The sequence below is a fragment of the Varanus komodoensis genome, unplaced genomic scaffold, assembly GCF_004798865.1.
Source record: "Varanus komodoensis strain SLA01 unplaced genomic scaffold, ASM479886v1 scaffold24, whole genome shotgun sequence".
Taxonomy (NCBI): Eukaryota; Metazoa; Chordata; class Lepidosauria; order Squamata; family Varanidae; genus Varanus; species Varanus komodoensis.
In genome coordinates this window covers 13,668,046-13,690,022 of record NW_025335641.1, presented here as the reverse complement: position 1 = coordinate 13,690,022, position 21,977 = coordinate 13,668,046, and positions in this window count along the sequence as shown.

Here is a 21,977-nt window from a genome sequence, read left to right as displayed (position 1 = left end):
CACGAGTTTCAATTAATGGAAACTGGTGCGGTGCAGTGATTAAGAGCACAGGAATGGGCATCAGGCGATCTAAGTTCTATTTCCCGATCAGCCATGGAGCCAGGTTGGGTGACTTTGGGTCAGGCACAGACTCAGCCCAACCTACTTCACAGGGATGTTGTTGGGATAAGTTGGGAGCAGGAGCAGAATGATGTAAGGCCCTCTGAGTTCTTCGTAATAAAAAATGTGGAATATAAACCTAACATATAGTTCATTTTTTTTACATGTTTGTCCTTGCATCTAAAACGAATTCTGACAGAGGTGAGCTAGATTGCTTCTGGTCTGGGGATGATCTACATGTGTTGGGTAGAGGAAAGGGTTAACTGGAAAGTTGAAAGGGTTAATAGGAGAGTTTCAGTCTGAGAAGAGAAAAAGTTAAGGAATGGAAATAGATGATGTGCCCCAGTAATGAAAGAGTTACAAAATGTCCACATCCATAAAGGTGAATGTATTGTGCAAGGAACACAATACAGGAAATGTACTGTTGCTTTGTGCAAGGAAATATAGACGTTCCTTGCGCTCCAAAACAAATAGGACTGCCAGCGTGCCATGCCTCTGGAAACGTGAATCCAGATGGGCTTTTAAGTTTTGCAAGAGAAGTGAGTCACACAAGCAGTAAAACTGTTAACCATTAGGATAAAGAAGGCATGCCAAAGGTGTATGAAGATTGTCTCATTCCATACTGTTCTTTGTTATTACCTCTAAATTTCTTGCATGCAAGACAATGAAGCTCCCTATAGTATTTTCATGTGGAAGACACTTTTTTTTTTTAAGGACCACCAAATCAAGCCAGCCTTTCCTGGTCTAGCTGGGGATCCTAGGACAGTTCTGGTGGGCTCTCCATAAAAGTGGCCTCTCTGTAAAATCAACTCTGTCCTGAGGAATTTCCAAATAACTCCAAAAGTTACCTTATTTGAATAAATATTTTTTTCTTCCTGAACCAAAGGTTATTTCAATTTGAAACAAAGATCTAAAATTGTAATGTCATGCGTGTTTAGGCAGATTTTTAAAAAATCCTACAATTTCCAGAATTACCCAGCCTGCAGTGCTAGCCGGGGCATACAAGGAATTATAGGAGTTTTTTTTCCAATGTCTTTTCCCTTTCACCTAAACTCACAGGATTTCTTGCTGAAAGGTGCAGGTCTTTTTTTCTTTTATAACTTGTATCGTGTTATGCCTTTTACTCTGTTGGGAAAATTTGGATAAATCCTGTCTGAAAAGCATTACTTCTGTGTGCTTTTGCATTGTGGGATCAAATCCTGTACTCCTTCTCAAAACCAAGCTAAGTCACTGTTTAAAATGGCATTGGAATTCAGAGTTTACCAGGAAGTATCTTCCTAGCCCAGAGGGCTTCATGTGCCTGGTCATTCAGAAATGTGTAGACTCTAGATAAGGGTCTGAGCTTATCATGAATAGTTTCTCAGTAGCTTGAATTTACATGTCTAAGCAGACCTGGAGAAGGGTTCAAGTTGCGCAACTAAAGTGTCAATACACTGCAATTAGAATTATTGTAATCTCATTGTCACTGTATGATTAACTGATATTCCTTTATCTGTTCTGTATGTGATGACCTCAGAACCTTATTGTAATGTCTGCGTTCTGTCATCAATTGCCCTGTACCTGTGACGTGACTGGGAGTGTATAAAAACCCTGTACTTATGTTGAAGCTTTGCAGCGAGTTTACCTCTGCCTGCCCCGTAACGCCTTATCGTGAGTCAACCGCGGGAACCTGAGACAGACAATAAAGACATGGAGGTTCATAACGATTGATCTTTCCCACAACCCCGAGTTTTATTTCCTCTCACAAACTGAGATTTTGGGATTCTGACAACTCCAAGAAGAAAGCACACAACTAGCACAACTACTGCTTATTCAGGGTTTCTCCTTCCTGAGGAATAAAATGGACAGGAGAGATCTAGTTTTTAGTTACTGAGTGAATGTTGAATGCCTTCCTCATGGCCATCTGGGGAAAAGAGATGGAATTAAACATTTGTGTGAGTTTTTCTCCAAGCCACATTACTTCTTCAGTAAGGAATAATTTAAACTGACACCATTTAACCAATGTCCTAAATTGTGCCTTACGTGTGAAGAAATAACCTTGCAGAATTCTTTAAAAGATGAATTATAACAGCAAAGGCAAATTCTATTCAGTTTGAAGTCCTTCAGGACACCACATTAATCTTCACTAACTGACTTTGATAAATAAAAAGCTGAAGTGAACCTGACATTTGTAAATCTTTACAACGTGCATCCACTCCTGGGATATAAGACTTCGTTTCATTTTCAGCTTTTCTTTTCTTTTTTACATTAAGCAATAACAGGTATTTTCTGATCAACTGAAGCTGATGCCTGTGTGTGGCACAGGTGTGAGTGTGGGTTGAAGCTTAGCATATCCTAAAACTGATCCTTCATAGCCATTTCACACAACTACTTTAGACAGTCTGCAGTATTTTACATGAGAAATTAGAGAGTGTCCTCAGAGTAAGCTCTCCTGATGTTTTCCCATAAAATAATCGATTAAGATATTGGAGTAGCAAATGATTGACCAACTTTCTGAATGAATAACTAGTTAGTGATTGGCTTTATTCGAAGTCCCACAAAAGATTGTGCAAGTTTTCCAGAACTCTTGATCAAGCTATGTGGTATAAGAGGCAAGAGGAGGAAAAGAAACTGGAAGTCCAAGAATTAGGCCAGCTCTTGTGGCCATGGGATCTGCAGTATGGACTAAATTAAAAAATGTTGCTTGTTTACTGGATGAGTCCCTGGTCAGTGTTGAAGGTATCAGATGACATTTAGCAGATGACATTTAGCAGAAAAGAGAAAATAGTTGACATGTCTGCTTCTGGAAACACAAAGGCCAGCTGTAACTCAGGTCTGTCTCTTTCCTTGGCTGAAACATAAGACTCTGTTTGGGCAAAAGGGAGAAACAAAGGGAAACATGGCAGTCTTTATATCAGCAGGGCTGTGTATTCCCTCTGGGCAGCGCACTATGTGAGAGAAGTCATTTGAAGCCAAAATTTGTAATCTCACCTAATGATTCAAAGGGTATAGGTCAGTGATGGTGAACCTTTTAGAGACCAAGTGCCCAAACTGCAACCCAAAACCCACTTATTTATCGCAAAGTGCCAGATTCAAATGTGCCAGGGGGACAGCACAACATTAAAAAAATCTCACTCTCTTAATTAGAAAATCTCTTTGCTAAATCTTAGATATTCATTTTCATTTTTTCATAAGAAAACTCAAAATAAAATCTTGTGTTAATAAAAACAAATGTATTAAAACTCACAGCCAGTCCAAGCAAATATATATCCTTGGTAGCACACTGACCGGCCATGCGAAAGCTCGGACAAGTCACTGCTAATGAGTCACGGCCATGACATCCATCACCTGGCACCACTACTCCTTTCCGAGCATGCGCATGGCCCCTGTGTGCGCTGTTATCCGATGCTCGGCTGCTGGGGCGATGCTGGGGCAACTTGGCTCACGTGCCGACAGAGAGGGCTCTGCGTGCCCGCTGCGGCATGCGTGCCATAGGTTTGCCATAGGTTTTTGTTTTTTTTTTTTTTTTTTTGGACCAATTAGGGCACCATCCCATTCCCCATGCCCTAGATACTCAAAAGTCTCCAACTTTGGAGGCTTACAAGCATCCTTTGCCCAGATTGAGGCATGACTGGGACGAACTCTACCACCACTGCTACTGGGTCATTTCTCTAGCTGAACCTTCCTGCATAGCTACACATCAAGCTAGCATGTCAAGCCACTTTTGCTAAGCTGGGAAGGATGGGTGAGCGCAAGTGGAAGCAGACCACAGGTTGGACTTGATGGCCTCATCAATCCCTTCCAACTCTACCTCTTTTCTATTCTACTTGAGCTGCCTAGATAAAGCACTGGGGAGGGAGAGGGGAGGAGGCTGGGAGGCAGATAGGAATCATCACAAGTCTATCACCCCTGCCTCCTCCCCTCCCTGCCCCCTGGTATGCCTCTATTTCCCCCTCCAAGCCCAGGTGGGAGCCACCAGTGAGACTCTTCATTGGTCATGAGAAGGGCAGGGCAGGGGCTTAGCCTTGGGGGTTCCAGCTCTGAGATCACTGAATCATAAAACTGGGACTCTAACTCTTGCTAAGACCTCCCATATGATGTCAGGAAGTCATAGGACTGGACTCCAAAGCCTTCTTGCTTCTTTTGCAAGGAGGCAAACATAGGCATTCTTCATTCCTAAGGGCTCAGGTCTTCTGAATCACAACTCTCATCAGTCCCAGCTATTGGGAGTTTTGTAGTCCTGTGCATCTTGAGGGTATCTAGTTGGGGAAGAACAATCAAATGGTCAAAGAGGGTGTCAAAACTGAGAGTATGAATTCCTAACATGATTCTGTTATCTGTTTACCATGCCTGAAATACAAAACAGAGAGGAAATTAAAGTGATATAATGCTTAAAATTCAAATACCATGAGCTCAATTTCCCTATTTATTTACTTAATCTATATTCTGCCTTCCAATATTCAGGGCAATACCCACCTCAATAAAATGCAATCTTGTAATCCAAACCATACAAATGAAAAATATCAAAAGATGAGCGCATGTAACTGCATCAAACATTGTCAATTGAGAAATAAGAATTTAAAATTCAAAATCAACAGTTTTGCCAATTCTAGACCTTTCTGGCTTTAGAGTTAAGGACACTCTCCTTTCTTTATTTCCTCCCACAAATCAATTTATTTGTTTGCTTCATGAAAGCCACATCAGATTGAATATTCATACCCATTTGATCAAAGTGATACCTGAAGTCAATTTGTTGCAATAAAAAGTTGTATGCCATGCCAGTCTTACTTAAAGCAGACCCACTAAAATAAATGGGACTTAACGTTAGATTACCATTGGATGCAACCCAATATTTTGTTTGTTTTTTCTATGATAAGTTTTCTTATTTATTGCTTCCCTGTTTAAATATTGACAACTGAGAAAGATTCATTTAGTCTACAGTGGAGTGTTTATGTCTATACTGGCCATGCTCAGGAAGATGCTCTGAGCCAACAGCCATTCAACAGCACTGACTACTTTTACAGAGGCCAGGTTTCAAGTCCCTTAGGAAAAACAGGCAAACCAATACTTTCCCAATCTCCACATAGCAACTTGCCTTCTGGCTGGTTGGATCATTCTGTATTCATTCTATAAATAGCATTTGTGCAAACTTATCCTTAATGGAACCTCATCTTTTATTGCAGAGATGCCAAAAGTTTTACACATCTCCTTTTCATGCTCTCCCATGCTGTACTTTCATTAAAAATGTGTTTTACAAAACAAAACACACCTTTTGCTGATGTGTCCTTTGAAAAATAAAGAACCTGATTTTTTAAAATGTGCTCTGACAGACTTAGATGAGCAAATATTGACCAACTGAAATTCCCTTTCTGTTTAGGTGAAAGGTGTACAACTTGTCTTACAAAGCAGGTGCTACATTCTTGTTCACTTGACAAAATCTAGATCTTAGGTTCAGGGACTGTACAGAGTAGAGGAGTCTTGTTCAGCTCAGTGCCTTCCAGATGTTTTGGACCCCATCAGCACCAGCCAGCCTGGCTGACAGTCTAGGATAATGGAAGTCCAAAACATCTGAAGGGCAGTAGAATTTAGTACAAGCTACTTTTCCACTCCACATCCAGTGTTTGCATAAGGACATCTTTCATAGCTAACATGAAATAAAGGAAGGAGGGACTGAACTGGGAAATTTTGCCATGAAAGTAGCACTCCCGTGTGCTGTTCCGGTGTGCACTGATAAAGTAATAATAGAGTCCAAACCTCCCACAGCTCTAACATGTGTTTTATTGCAGTACTTCATGAATGACACACCACACGGCCAGGAAAGTTCTTCAATTTAATGTTGGTCAGCTGACCCTTTAAATCTTCCTTAATTCCTCTAGGCCTGATGACACTACTGAAATATTAGCTTAGGAAATGCTGTTATTCCCCAGATCCATGTCCTTTGCAGAAAGTGTGCATGCTGCATTATCCCCTTTCTACAAAGGGGATAATGTAGCCCACTCCTTCCTGTACATCTGGCCAGACTCCTTGTTTTTTGTTTTTGGTTCCTCCCCCCACCCCCCCTGCAGAAGGAATCATTTCTGAGAAGCTTTGTTGAGTCTGGCCAAATAACAGCAAGGAGATAACAGGGAGCACATCGCCAAGTAGAAGGTTTACACAAGTCTTTCACCAGCTTAGTATGGCTCTAATTGTTGTTTCCAATGAAACGTGTCAAGGGACAGTATTCCTGCAAACATGAGTGATTATAGATGGATGTAAGAACATAAGAATCATAGAATCGTGTACAGTAGAGTTGGAAGGGGCCAAGAAGGACATCAGGTCCAACCCCCTGCTAGTGCAGGACACCAATTTACACCATTCCACTACAATGACCGTCCAGTCACTTCTCCAATGCCTCTAGTGTGAAAGAGTCCACAACCTCCCTGTAATGTTGCAGTGCTCTGACAGTAAGGAATTTTTTCCTGTTATCTAGCCAGAATCTGGTTTCCTGTAACTCCTGTAAGTCTGTTATTCAGTCTCTTGCACTCTGGAATGGTCAAGAAGAGATTTTGTCCTTCCTTTTTGTGACAGCCTTTGAGGTACTTGCAGAGTGCTATCAGTCTTCTCTTCAACCTTGAAGAGGTTGCCTAGTTTTTTCAATCCTTCCTCACAGGGCTTAACTCTAGTCCCTGGATCACCCTTGTTGCCCTTCTCTAAACCTTTCCAGCTTTTCTGCATCTTTAAAAAACTTCAGCACCCAGAAATTGACACAATACTCCAGGTGAGGCCTACAGGGGGACTGTACTCAGACCAAATTTCAGACCAAATAGGATGGAATCAGACCAAAGGCTCGTCTAGTCTGGTGTTACATTCACACAGAATTTTTGGAAGCCCACAAGTAAGCATGAGTGAGGTACGACTCTCCCAGTCATGTTCCCTAGCACCCAATATTCAGAGGCAAACTGCCTCTGATAGTGGAGGTTACATTTAGCCATCAGGACCAGTGATGGCCATTGATTTCCTTCTCCTTCATGAACGTGTCTAACCCAGTTCTTGAGCCATCCAAAATAATGGCCATCACTGCTTCTAGTGTTAGCGAATCCCACAGTTTAACCATGTACAGTGTCAAGACATCCTTCCTTTCTACATTCTACGTGTATGGATTTTGGTTTGGCTATTATTGTGGGCCAGCATGGATAGTTTCCCTTGTTTCATATACCAATGCGCAATCACACACAACTTCTGCAGTTCCAGGAAGAGAGTATTTCAAAACGGCAGCCACCCAACGCACAGAAGGTTTTATTTATTTCTTTATTAAAACATTTTTATGCCGCCCCATTCTCCGAAGCCTCGGGGCGGCTCACAACAATTGTTGTGGCTGATCGCCATGTGAAAAGTGAATTGAGTAGTCCAGGCTAGGGATGTATGAGGCATACATTTGGGAAGTAGGAATCCGTTGAATTCCCTGGGCTCAGATCCCTGGACTCTTTACTAAGGGCATAATCCTGTCATTTGTACACAACTACCCCTCCCACTTGGAGGCACATAGTTACCCACAGTGTAAGGAGCAGCTGAGATTATCTGTGCCTCCTTTCTTTGCTCACTCTGCATTTTTGGCTATTTAGCGATGTTTTTATTGGGGGAGTGAAGGTGGCTGGAGAGGCCCCAGAAGAGCTTGTATTCTGGCTCACTCAGTCTCTTTGCATCTCCACCTCCTGAAAGATCCCCTTCTACCCCTCTTTGGGGTTGCTTTTCCAACCTTGGAGAGCAGCCTGTGCAATTCTTTCTGTGGTGGAAGTGAGGAGGTGAAAAAAAAGGGGGTGGGTGGGTCAGAACTCTGATTCCTAGGGATGAAATCAAAGGACAGTCTCTGAGCTCAGATCTGAAAACTGGAAAAACCCTATGGCCTCTCAGACAATGTCTAAGGGGCACAGGATCCCTCTGTAAAATGCTGTTCTGCATTCGTGCATCCAAATTCCCAGGATTTTCTGCCAGTCTGTGAATATAAGTCATGTAATATAACTTTAAGCAACACAATAAAGAAGATACACTACTGTGTTGTAGCCATGCATCCTCTATGCGCAAGCTACAATCACACACCACTGTGCGGCTTTTCCACCCCACCCACTGTCCAGGAAAGATCCCAATGGGTGCCACACACAATGGATTTGTGTTTGTAACAAGCAGCTTTTGACTTTCTGCAAATGTTGTATCATTAAAAGTCAGAAAGCCTTGCTAATATCCTCCAACTCATCCTAAGCTACCCTCTATCCAGCCCTGCTTTGCAGGAGCAGCTTACATCAATGAAGGACTGTTACAAGTCCATGTTAAAGATGGAACCCTTCTTCATACAACTCCCTAAACATGTGTATTTTGCCAGACCATATTTTCACAAGCATTCTGGTGTCTGTGCACACATGAATTATTTTAGTTTGGACTGCTTTGGGGGTAGGAAGCTTGCCCCTGACACTTTCAACCACAAAGTTTCAACTCTAAACATACTCAGCTCTTTCATTTCCCCCCTCCCACTCCCTTATAAGCGTTCATAAAGAACATATTGTAGCAAGCGGGAGCATTTATAAGTCTTCCCTGTAGGGTAGATTTCTTTCCAGAGATGCTGACATGACTGCTGTGGGTAATTTTGTATGTCATGGCCACCTGGGATGCAGCTGCCAGAGTGTAAATTCATCCCAACAAGAGCAATGTAGTTTTATGTTGGTAAAATGCTATGTAAGGCTACAAGGCAAGAATAGACCATTTTAATTGCCAATATATAATTGTTGATTGCAATATCAAGTAACAGGCAGCAGAGGTCCTGTAACAGGTAGGAGGTGAAGTGTAATGATGTATCAGCAAGACTACTCATGGCCAAGGGCTAGTGTTTTTTCCAAGTCCTGTTCATTCTAGAGAAATATTAGGACAGCCATGCGTCCTCTTTGGAAAAGAGCAATCCTCTGCTTGAAGAACTATTTGAAGAACTTGATGGTGTGTTTATTTACAAGATTTGTATACCACCTATATTCTAATATGGAAATTCTGGAGTGGCGAACCATCAAAGATAGAGCAGATTAAAGAACAGAACTATATATTGACCAGAGACTCAATAAGAAGGCTTCCTGAACTAAAAGTGCCAAAATCAGTACAAAGTTGGTGCTGGCCTGACCTCCAGAAAGAGGGCGTGCTAAAGAAATGAAGCACTGCACTGGAATGGCTTCTCCTAGTGAACTCCCATCGGGACATAATTCCCCAAGGAACAGCCAGGGGCACGTGATCCAGCAAGCTCAGTGACTCGGCAGGTTGGTAAGGGAGAAGAGTTTCGTTCAAATATCCTGGCCTCGGTTTTTTTAAGGCTTTCTGCACTAGCACTCAAATCTTCAACTTGGCTAGGCAGCAAATAAGGACGCAGGACAGTTCCCTCAGGGAAGGAGTTGCCTGATGATGAGAAGGGACGGCATATAACGATAACCCAAGCTGCTGAGTTCTGCATGAGCTCCAGTTTACAGAGCTCCTGCACATAGAAACTTGACAGTAATCCGACTCAAAGCTGGCTTCTGTTTGAAGATCTGTCCAGTCTATGCCTGGTACAATGAACTGTCAGAAGGTTGAGCTGGACAACAGACCAAGCAAGGCACACAGGTCACCTGGTCAGTCTTCCATACTGTAGGTTGGACTATTTAGAACATACCCATTGAAATGCATAGGGCTTAAGTCAGTCATGATTTAAAGCATATTTATTTAAGTGGATCTGCTGGAAGTACAACTAACATTGGACAGAATCCTTTGAGGACAATAGATAAGATGCCACCCTCGCAATCCTATCTTGAGAAAGGCCGTGCAGTCCAGGGTAGATGTTTAGTGGCCTCTGGGTTCATACTGGAACCTGTGACCACGTCTTCCTTGCTATGTCTTCCATGGAATATCACCACCGCCACCACCACCAGATTTATATCCTGCCTTTCTTCCTCTTCTGAGGAACACAAAACATCTTGCATTGTCCTCCCCTCCATGTCATTCTCACAAAAACAGTCCTGTGCTGACAGTGAGTTATTGGCCCAGAGTAACCCAGGGAGCTTCATGGCAGAGTGGGGAGAGGAACCTAGATCTCCTGGGTCCCTGGTCCAATGTTCTAAGTGCCAGGCCACTCTCAAGAGTCCTCTTTTGGGAACCTTGTTTTGCAGCAGGACTCCTTCCTGTGCATTCAGACGTCAGCCCAGATGCTAGGATGCATTCGAGGATGCATCCCATGTGTCTTGAGGCTCTTCCCATTCCTATGATGGCTCAGGCAGAAACCATAATGCAGGGTCCCCTATACCCCACTGTGCTGTCAGATGTATACTTTGGTGGCTCTAGAAAACAGGCACTTAAGTCCAGGGCACCAGATCCAGCATGTGTGGTGCCATGAGCTTGGTGTTCCCTCCCTAGCAAGACAGACACTCCAGCACTTCTTGTAAGCATCTTTGTTCTACACAGACGTCTCTAAGCATAGAAGAGTCTCTGAGCGTAATACAAAGTGAGAGGTTGAACCCTTTCTTCCCCCCTTTACCCAGAGCTTTGTTTATGAACCCTTCTGTGCATGTCTTGGAAAGGAGGGGCACTGTGGAACCAGCATGCCTGCGTTCTGCACTCTGAGCCCCTAATTGGGCCAGCCTGCAGCTGTGTTGATGGGCCTTTGGGTCCACCTCCCCAGGAGGCTGGAGTTCTGCATCCAAGAGACTTCCCATCACTGAATCCCCTCCCTCTGGATCTTCTTCTCCTTCCCACAGGTGGGTGGACTGGGCCCCATGGCTGTCCTTGAACTAATCTCATCTTGAGCAGGCACAGATTGGTACTGAGAAACGGGGGCTGCAGGTGGAGGCCCATCCATTACAACAACAATTCTGTTATCAGAGTTCAAGCTCCCAGCCCTCTCTGGGTCAGCCAACTCCCCATCATGCTCAGACTCAGAGCTATCAGTCCCACCAAACAGTCAGCATCTCGTGTGCCCCTGGGAGTCTCACCAGAACACGTGGGCAAGACACATGGGGTCAGAATCCATCCTGCCAGGGTTCCCAGGAGATGGCACTGTCCTGTTCTTGACCCCTTGTGCAATCAGAGCTGGGCATCTCTCTGTTGACTGCCCACAGTAGACTTGTGAAGAACAGCTGAACCACATCATTATACAGATAACAAATATGACCAGCATGGGCACGAAGGCTCACAGATGCAGGACTGTCAGTGGGGAGGAGACGAACCCTCAACATAAGTCCCAGCCACTGAGTTATGGAAAGTGCTGATTTCAACCTGTCCCCTTTTAACCCCTCACAGCCCACATCTCATACGTGCTCCCCTCTCCTACCTCCTTTTCTCTAACTCTTGAGTGTCTGGTGTTTCCTGGCATGAGTCCTATTGTCCCTCAATTATAAAAGGTACAAATGATTCTGCTTTTGGTTGAAAGGCTTAGGAACTGAAAGGCAGAGTTTTAAGCTACAACATTCTGCTCTTTTGGCTTTCCACCTTTGTGTTTGGCCCAGCCTCCCGAATGAAACTCCCAAGAGCTTCTTTGAAATGGAATCTGGCTCTTGAGCTGAGCAAGATTCAAGACCCCTGCTCTGGGGGATCCCTTGGGGAAAATTTGCACCCCAGGCTTGGCTTGGGGTGATGGAGGCTCTCTTGGGGATGCAGAGCTCCTGTGCACAGACCAGCACAGGACTTGTGAGAATGGGTGCCTTCTCATGGGGCAGAGGTTGTGGTGGTTACGCAACACATACGGGCACCATGGTTTGCGGAGCTTGCAGAAGGGAAAGTGGCAGTTTCTGCTCGCAGTACTTCCATCTTAGCAGGGCCTGTGGGGAGCCCTGAGGAGAGGCCATGCTGGAAGTGGGCCTTAGGCATGCCAGTACTGGATTGTTAATCACACGCAAGTAAGGTATGGACATGCGCCGTAATTCCCTGACAATCATTGTTTAATGATCCCAACTTTGGGATCTGCTAATGTAGAAAGTCAGTTGAAAACATGACATGCATTGAACGTGTCGACAAATCCTAACAATAAAAGCAAGAGCACGTTTTCATTATTTAAATTATTTTCTTGTATGTTGGATAATGTACCATTCTGTTTACTGCTGGGTAAGGCTTAATTGAATAAGCAAGCTAAACAAATTACATTTAACAAGCTGCTAAATGGATGAGAGCCATATGGTTACACAGTGCAGCTTTGTAACATTTATACTGTGTAGAGTCGTTTGAATTTGTGATATAAAACCCAGGAAGTCACAGGAAAGAAACCACATAACTCTGGAGACGGTAATAAAAGCTTCAGAAAAGACACAGCTGAATATAAGCTTATGCCAAATAGCTCACTCAGGTCTCATTGTGCAATATCTTTCCGTCCCATCCCTCCTCCAGCCTGCCCCTGCACATCCTCTTAGATGCAGTTAGCTACGAGTGATTACAGAACAGCCTCTTCAGTTCATTTTCCATGGGAGGGAATATACTCTCAATTTTAGAAAGTTCTAACAATGAGTTTAGGTAAAGATATAAACCACCTAGTCACCTATGGTGAGTAGAAATCTCTAGGTGACCAGGCAGAAAAAGCTTAGGACCTTATTTACTCTTCTTTAGTCACCAAGTTATCATGTATTGATAAGAAGCCTACTATAATTTTATTGTAATGGCCACCCAGAGAGTGTGAGGCTAATGAGCAGCCTTTAAACAAATTTAATAAATAGATAGATAAATAAATAAAATGGATATCAATTTCTTCAGACCTCTGTGGCATGCACACCTAAGCAGGTGTCACCACGTCTCCTTGATGGCTTAGAGGTACCTTTCAGCCATCAACAATTCAACAAATGCTTCTATCATGATATTAACCAGCATACCAGGAAACAGTCTCAGAATTACACTGGGCAGTGCTTTGACAAATGAGACATTTCCTTCCAACACAATGGGAAGACAAATTCTGTGTGGCCCTCTTTAGATTGGCCTAATGGATTTCATGATGGAGTGCTTCTGCTGCAACGCCCAATTAACCAAAAAACCACATAATCAGCCACACACTCTGAGCCCTCTAGAACATGGTGGCATTCGCAGCCCAGAAACAATGCTAACCTCCTAATGAAAGAGGCTGACAAATGAAGAGCCATTGTCATGAACACGCTGGACTACATGTAGGAGGCTAAGTGGCAACTCTCCAACACCACATTTCGCAGACTCCTGTTTTCTGAGCCTGCAGAGGGATGCTAGAATACTACACAGCATTCTGTGTACACAGAATACCAGAGGGATACTACACAGCCTGATGCAGGCATCTCTTGAGGATCTGCAAAAGCAATTCTACACAAACCCAGGGCAGGAGACTCAAGCAGGCCTCTTCTGTCTGTTCTCCCAAATACAGTAAAACCTTGGATTGTGAGCATAATTTGTTCTGGAAACAAGCTTGTAATCCAAAGCACTTGTATATCAAAGTGAATTTCCCCATAAGGTTTAGTGTAAATAAGGTCAATCTGTTCTGTAACTTTTTTTTTTTTTAAATAACAAAAATCTGAAGCGGGGGCACTCGGCAGGGAGGTGGGCACGATTGCGGGCATGCTGAGGAGGGGAGACAATGCTGTACTCACACCTGCAGTGAGAGAGAGAAGAACCTGTGCTCAGTTGTGAAGTGATGCCCGGCAGGCAAAGCGCGCATAATACTCATACTGCAAGACATCTCTCGTTTATCAAGTTAAAATTTAGAAAAAAAAATTGCTCATCTTACAAAACACTTGCAATCCAAGGTTTTACTGCACACAAATCAAGCAATTCTTGGTGCACCAAAGTGTCAGGCACTGGCAGCATCACAGCTGGAATGTTTGAGCAGTTGGTGGTCACACCTGTCCAGGCTTGTCAGACAGAGGGTGGTATCCAAGGCAGTGTTTCTGCCCCCACTAATTCTCTTGCGCCTTGCGGATTCTGTGCACAAATTGTGGGTCTCACAAATTCCACTAAGGCACCATCTGCTTGTGCAACAAAAATGAAGCACTTCCCAGAGGCAGCCCTGGGACCAGCGGAAACACTCACTGGGAAAAGTTGGCAGAGCTGTGTTTGTGAGCTCCACCAGCCTGCACCATTCCTGAAACAGGCATGGTTGACACCCTTCCAGTTGCCCCAGAAGCGCTCATCTTTGTTCTGCATGTGGTGAGCTCCACTGCTGGGGCATAAGAATCATAGAACAGTAGAGCTGGAAGGGGCCATAAAGGCCATTGAGTCCAACCCCCTGCTGTTGCAGGACACCATGTCACACCCTCTCACTGAAGAAAATATGTCAAAGCATAAGCACCCTGTTAGATTCCACCCCTTCCTCACAGTTCTGGTATTTAAATCCAATTAACAATACTCACCAAGTAGTAGTAGTAGTAGTAGTAGTAGTAGTAGTAGTAGTAGTAGTAGTAGTAATAATAATAATAATAATAATAATAATAATAATAATTGAAGAGGAGAGGACATTGCAGAAGATACCTCAAAGAGGAAATAACACATAGCTCCTAGCTAAAGCCACTCAAATGTATCATCAGTGAGGTATAACCCTTCTTAGGCAAGAGCCCTTCCTACCTATAGGCCTTGGGTGGTAGGCCAATACTAGTTTACAAACAGCCTCGAATCCTGAAACAGCGACTCACTAGCAAAAATGATGCTAAACGCAGAGACCAGACCATGCAACAAACCCAGAGGTCAACTTTCTCCCCATCTATCTTCTGGCCACACTATTATGGGACCTGAGAAGGTGACCCGCAACGTCAGGGACATTCACTTGTTCATCATCCATTGCCACCTACTGCATTCTGCATAGAACAAAGAGGGAAGCCTGTCTGTGAGGGAATAAGTGGACATAAATCTGAAGTCATGACTGGTATTGTTAAAAAAATGGTTGACATTTCAGCTTCCCAGGAGATTCTGCCACTGAAGAATGGTTCAAGTTGGCCATTCTTGAACAAAGAAATGTCAAGGAGAGAGTAGAGTGCAAGACGTCTGAGTCAGAGTTCATCGGGAGTTTCAAGTCGTCTGTGGCTTGAAGTCAAAGAAGGGAGGGGGTTGGTCGCACCACACGTGTTAATTGGCTTCCCTAATGCCAAGATGTTTGTACTCTCTGGAACAGCTGTTTTGTGAATGACCACTGTTAATACTGTAATTGCCACTCTGTACTTGGTGCATTTCATTTCCCGCTGACCTCACTGTTTACAATCCCTTCCTACCGTCAGCTAGGTGCATAGAGGACTGCAACTCAGAAAAGCACTTCCTGCATCTAATGAACTGGACTGCAGTCCATGAAAGCGTCTGTCTTAATCAACTTCATAGTCTCTTGGAGCACGATTCAGAAGGGATGCCTGTAATCCCCTGAGCTCAATCAGTTGCAGGCATCCTATATGGGGTGGGAGAAGTGGGGGATGTGATCTTTTCCTTCCTACTCTTTCTCCCTTGCTATTCAGTTAGACAGCAGAGTACGTCTGTCTAGCTGCAGCACTTGGGAAAGGATGGGAAAGAGTTAGGCGTACCCTCAAGATAATCATATCCTGGCAGCCCCAGTTCCTTCCCTCCCTGCTCTACCAGACAACCCTTTTGCCCCTTCTCCAGAGTCAGCTTCACAACTTAGAAGAAGCAGCCAGCACAAGTCTTCCCATTCTGCCTGTGAGGCAGGCAGGTGGGGAGATTTGAATGTGGATATCCAGCTTTGAGGTTGGGCTCTTTTCCAGCCTTAGATGTAGGAGTCAGAAAAATCCTATGCCGCCCCCCTCCAGAGTTCCTAGAGGCCATAGGTTTGCTTTGTAAGTAACCAACAGGAATCCTTGTGGGGTTACTCCCAGACATACAGTCCAGCAGTGTAACCTATCTATTGCAATGTATTGGGGTGGCCAAACGGAGGCTTGGGAGCCGCATGTGGCTCTTTGGGTTTATTTTGTGGCGCACAGTTCACGAACTGTCATGGGTGCTCACTTGCTGATCACTGTCCACAGCCACCCCCCCCCAGACACCTGCTCACTGCTCAAAGTCACCTTCTGCAGGTGCTTATCACTTGCGGCTCTCCAACATCTGACATTTACGGTATGTGGCTCTTCCGTTGGGCAAGTCTGGCCACTCCTGCAATATATAGTCAAAGGCATTTGATTGCTACATGAAGTTTAGGAAGAGTATATACAATATTATATTTTCAAGGTAGAATACTGATGCAATCAAAACATGGTTCTGGTAGGAGAGCTTTGTGAATACCCTAGAATATGAACAAGCGGGTCTAGATATGATCAAGATTCCCACCAGGAAAATATCACCACTGATATTTGAAAAATCTTGGTTTCCTTTGGCCAGCAGAGGACGCTCTTTACAGGCAAATGTAAAGCCACTCAGTCCCCTGAGAAAATGCAAAATAATAATAATTTTTAAAAACTATCTGTGAGATTCTCAGCTCTGTTTCTGTGATGTCAACATGTCACTAATGAGCCAGTTTCAAACTTTGCTGGAGGGCTAAAGATGTGCTTGAGCTTGTACAGAAGTGAGAAAGGACAGCACTCCTGCTGGTAAAATCAAAGGCGTTGTACAGATTTTCTGCCTTCCCTTTTCTGATTTTTTTTTCTGGAAGAAAGAATGCATGGAAGAAGTGGTGGTAAAATATAGGAGCATTGTAAATGAAAGACATTTTTGTATCCCCCCCTAAAAAAAACTCCTCCCCCACCACCCCCAAGAAAAGCAAAATAAAAGACTTGTTGGGAGCCACCCAAAAGAGAGACAATCCACCAAAGAGAGAAAAATTCCCTTGGAATGGAGGCATTCATTCCAAACATGGCATGCTTGCATCAGCTTTTTTGTTTTTTGCTTCACAACACAACATCAAACAATCTGAATATTAGTATATCTAATTGGGCCCTACTATAGGAAGTTGGTAATGGGCTTCCTGTGTTTGTTAGATCCAACCCAGGGACGTCGTTAGCCCTAAGGTGCCCAGGCCACAGCAGACAAATCTGCACATGTGAATGTATATCTTCATGTGCAAATTTAGAAACAATGATGTGAAAATTATTTAAATGTAATTTTAAAGGTGCAGTTGGGGTTTGCACCCTATGGCAAGGGAAGAGTTAACCCTTCTCTATGCAGTTGCAAACTCCTTTCAAAATTGTGCCTGAGGAGGGAAATTAATTAAGCTGAGGGGGGAACCTCCCTCCATGGGGACAGGACACTCAGAGTAGGTAGTACATTTGGGTCCAGCAATGTCCCTAGGCTAGACAGTGTAGAAGGGTTTTTACCTTTGAAATGCCGAGCACAACAGGTTGCAAGAGGCTCTTTGGCATTCCAGATATTCTTCTAGGGCACCACTGGATAGCATTGAGCAGATACAAGACTGATGAAAAACTCAACCTCTTGTCCCAAATGTGATCAGGAATCCAATGGCCATGCTGTTCCAAACCTATTCGGAACCTAACTCATTCCACAGAGAAACCCCACAGAGAAGAGGAAACACTACGCAACACATAGACACATTTACAGTTCTGCATGCTAAACATTTTCTCTCATAGGTGAGAATTGGAGGGACTCTGAATCATGCAGGTATGCTCAGGGTGAGGTTGGGACTGTGAAAAAGCACAGCACAAGACTGTGCTGACAATTCAGATTAAACTTTCTGACCGACACAAATACCAACAACTTCCAAGAGGCTTTTGTCTGTATTTCTCTCTCTTCAAATGCAATGCGACTGGTCACTGTTTGGTGCTCGCCCCCCCCACTCCCCACACACACTATTTTTATTGCAATCTTTCCACAGAATGCAATGCTGCTGCCCTTGGTACATTTTCATAGCCTCTAATGCCGAGCTCGGCAGCGCAGGAGATGGGAGAGAGAAAGGGGCTGTAGCCACAGTTATTCTGCGCTAATGCAAAGATCTCATCTTTTTTGGTTCTGGAGGGGACATGCAAGGGGTCCACCCTGCCATTAACTTTAGCAAACCATTTCGAAACTGAAGGCAATCTGTCATGTTGTGTAAATTCTCTTCTGCTTCTACAAACACAGCCGTAATCAATTAACAACCTACTTGTGAAGGAGCCATTGTGTGCTGCTCTGTTCAGACATTGCTGAGTTGTCTTTTAGACTGCCTGTGGGGAACACTGGTAAGGTGGTGGGAAAGTTCAAATGGCAGACTTTTCAATGTGGATTCTGTTACTGAGCCTTTCCCAGTCTCTCCTTCTCCTTTCGGTGCCCCCCGCCCACACTTTGTAGAGCAGCCAGGGTATAAAATGGGTTGAGACTGGCTCTGATTGATAATGCTTTTAGCATGTTTCACTTGAGGCAGGAGGTGTTAAAAATTATTTAAAGTTATTCCTCCTCAGAATGGCTTAACCACGAGTGGCTTATGCATGGAAATGAATCAATTATTGTGCTGAAAATCTGTTGAACAGACCATAATCTTCTTTGAAGAATTCCATATGTTTAACACAGTGCAAGATTAATCCTTCACCCACACAGAATGATTCCTCAAAATAAGACTCTGTGTGGAATCCTCAGAGTTCTAGCATTTTGTTTAATGCAGATTTGCTTCTTCCAATGGATGTTGCAGGCAAGAAGCCCCGGTGGCCCTGAGTCAGGAAGCTGCACTTTATTTTTTCTGGAAGCAGAACAAATCTTCAATCTACATTCAGCTTACTGGGTAAAATTAAGCATGCAACTATTAAATTGACCTTCCCTTGAAGGTGTTTGGATCCAGATGGACTCCTGATGCCTCTGAGGACTTTTCACCTTCACAGAGTTGCTGGTACTGTTGCAGCTTTGGCCAACCCCCTGAAATATGGACATGAACTGGGCCATTAACTTGCTCATTTCAACCACACTGTGCCTTGTTTTTCTTGGGACTTCAATGGAATGGGTAGAGAGAGAACTAGAGCAATGATGGATGAAGACTTATGGCAAATTTGACTGAACTTGAACTAGAAACCATGCAGGAGACGACTCCATGGTGCTATTGGTGGACTCCACTGCCAATGCATTCAATCAGCATTTGCCGTTGCCCCTTGGTCTATTACATCTAAGTCTTCAGGAGTTAAATAATACCTTGCTAGCCCACTGTGACCAATTTACAAGACACTTGGCTGATAAATCGCTAGCATTTTCACTTAGACTCTGTCCTGTTGTTATGTGCCATCAAGTAATCTCCAATTTATGGTGACCATATGAATGAATGCCCTCCAGAATTGCTGTCCTTGATAGCCTTGCTCAGCTCTTGTAAACTCAAGGCTGTGGCTTCCTTAATGGAGTCAACCCATCTTATAGTTGGTCTTCCTTTTTTCTTCTGCCCTCCACTTTCCCTAGCACGCTTGTTTTCTCCAGGGAGTCTTGCATTCTCATGAGGTCCCAAAGTATGATAGCTTCAGTTTTGCCATTTCTGTTTCTAGGAGAAATCCTGGCTTAATTTGATCCACAAGCCACTTGTTTGTCATTCTGTTGGTCCAGGCTGCTTGCAATGCTCTTCTCCAGCACCATATTTCAAATGCATCAACTGGACTTTGTTGTTGCTTCATTTCATTTCTTGTAGTTCATTTTGCTTCCCTGTGTTTTGCCGCTGGTTTAAGTTTGTTGCAGATGTATTTAGGGTGCAGTCCTATGAATGCTTATACACCATGTTTAAAAACGTTTAGATCTGCTTTTTCTTGTCTAAACATGTACAGGATCGTACCCTTAATGCCCATTTCTTTTTGCTTTTAAAATATACCTTATAAGGGTGTGATCGTATGCAGGTTTAGAAAATGTTCTGCAGCTCCTAACATACTTGTAGTCAGCCATACCAGCCGGGACTTTTAAGACCTTTTGCTGTCTAAACCTACACAGGATCGCATTCTAAGCTGCTTTGAAAGACTCCTTTGTCTAAGATGCCTGGAAGAATTTTATGCTTTTAGGGCATAATCCAGTGCATGTTTAGACCACTCTAAAGGCCTATGACTCCCAGCATGCCTTAGGCAGCCATGCTTCTCTAAGCTTCCTAAAGAACTAGGGAACAGCACTCAGGACTTTTAAGCTTTAAGTGCAAATGCTTTAATTCAACTGTATAAATACAAAAACTTTTATGCAGTTTTATAAAGTTTTATATAGTGGATCATTCAAAGCCCTGTCAAACAATCTAGGGCTTCTTTTATTTTAAATCCCATGCATACTATAAGCAGTTATGGGGAAAGGCTGTAGCTCAGCAGAAAAGTGCAGGCATTACTGCATAAGTTCAGTCTGGTTAAACGATGCAGCAGTAGGTGGTGGGAAAGACCTCTGCTGAACCCTTTTCATTGTGCCCAATTAAAATCTCATCCTTCCTGTAGCTTGTTAGTGGGAAACGTTGAGATGATGGGGAAGCCTTAATTCCCGCTTCTCCCAGTCATGTGGTTCTGATCAGATTCAGCTGCTAGAAGCAGTAGTAGCAGAAGTAAACAACCAGCAATCCAGTCAAGGATCTCATCATATCATGCTTTATTTGGCCCAGGAAATGAGGGCCTTTCCTTCCTACAGTAAATGGTAGCTAAAGAAGTGGCAGCAGGAACAGCATCACTTGCATGTGGAAGGACTGGATTCCATAGGACATTGTACCCCATATGATGATAATGATGATTAATTACATTTCTATACAACCTGTAGCCAAAGCTCTATGGGCAGTTTTCAGCATTAAGTCACCCATCCAGATTGTAACTAGGCCTGATCCTGCTTAGCTTCCAAGATTGGGAAGGATCAGGAATTTCAGGCTATATGGAAGCTCTTGTGCCCAGAGCCATCCAGCTCTCTCTTCCAAATCACCTGTCTCTGGAAGGCACTGAGAGTCCCAGACAGACCAGCATCTTTGTGGATATGTTATGAAGGCACCTTATCCATTCATTCCCCTTCCCTTTCTGGGCCTTTTTAGGCTTTGTCTACTAATCTAATGACTGCAGTGTAAACTCAATGTTGTGGGAGCAGCTAAGAATACCAAATTTCATTCCTAAATTTCAGCAGTCACAATTTATTCAAAGCCGGGGCCCCAGAGGAAAAGCTCCCTTTTGTACGGCTTCTATACCAGGTCTGTGAATATATCATATTAATTTCTTTTCCCTAAATCATGGGAAACATGTCTTGCAGGACGAGGCAAAGAATGTCGTAGCCTATACTGATACATTGTTCTCAATCTATTATTTATGAAGTTTTATTACATTCTGGTAAATTCTTTGTGAAGATAATGAACAGCCATTCATCACAGCCTGAATATTTAAGGCCACTAATTTGTTACGCTTTAGAGATTAATCGAAGTTCATAACCGAAAGTCAAACTAAAATGCATCAGGGTCCTATGTTAACATTTCCAAAGCCCCTGGTGAGTCAGTGCAGCATTTACTGCCTTCAGTTCATACTCAGGTGAGATTTTTTTCCATTGCAAAAAAGAATATCTGTCCTTCTACAAACATTTCTTCAGTGCCCCACTCTGACCCGAAGAATAAACCAGATGATTGAAATTCATTAACACCATCCGTAATGGAGTTTGTATTTATATAATGTGAGCACGTTCTTCTTGTACTGTCCAGTGTATGAACATTACCATAGCACAGGGTAGAGCAATTAAAAAAGATTTCTGCAAAACCTGGCAAAATGCCAAAACATGTTGCCCCAAAGATCAGTGAAGCCCAAGCAAGAAGTACAAATTTCAGATAGTTTAAAAAAAAAAAAAAGATGAAAAACCACTGGTTAATCTCAGCGGATTCTTACAAGAAAAGTATGATTATGTGTACTGTGTCAGCATGAGTTGAAAAAAACACAATCAAGTGTGTTTTGCCATTCCACATTTTTACCACAGAAATTATTTTTAATTTTGCTCGAAAAAGGCATCTCCTGTCAGACTTTCAATACGCACATTGTACCTTTGCCTTGTATTCTGCCTATGAAAGTGGTGGAAGCCCATTTCAACATGCTCGTTACACATGCAAG